The 298-nt window shown below is 61.4% G+C and overlaps 1 protein-coding gene across 1 annotated transcript in view; it reads left to right on the plus strand.

Moving 5' to 3' along the window:
- Positions 1–298, plus strand: part of LOC107114203 (interferon-inducible GTPase 5-like) — a 9,098-nt gene that overhangs the window by 5,911 nt on the left and 2,889 nt on the right. The gene's annotated exons all lie outside the window — the stretch shown is intronic.

Genomic DNA, 298 nt, shown 5'->3' on the forward strand with positions numbered 1-298 from the left:
GAAAAATATATAGGGGGATATTTAAATCCCCCCCAAAAGTAAAAGAGCGTTTCCTGCGCATACGCAGGGAACACTCTTGGAACTCTGCGGTGGGCCGGTGGCTCGAAGCAGCTCAGGCCTCCCCGCCAGAGCTGAGATGGGGGGAGAGGAGGGGGAGATCGGTCACCAGAGCTGGAGGGGGAGGGAAGGAGATTGGTGGAGGGGGAAGAAGGGGAGGTGAGAAGTTGGCTGGGCCCGGCAACTGGAAGCCTCTCGGGCTGCACTGCCGGAGCCGATGCGGGGGGGAAGGAGACTGGCG

Source organism: Gekko japonicus, unplaced genomic scaffold (assembly GCF_001447785.1).
Source record: "Gekko japonicus isolate JY-2015 unplaced genomic scaffold, Gekko_japonicus_V1.1 scaffold3151, whole genome shotgun sequence".
NCBI classification, from domain to species: Eukaryota; Metazoa; Chordata; class Lepidosauria; order Squamata; family Gekkonidae; genus Gekko; species Gekko japonicus.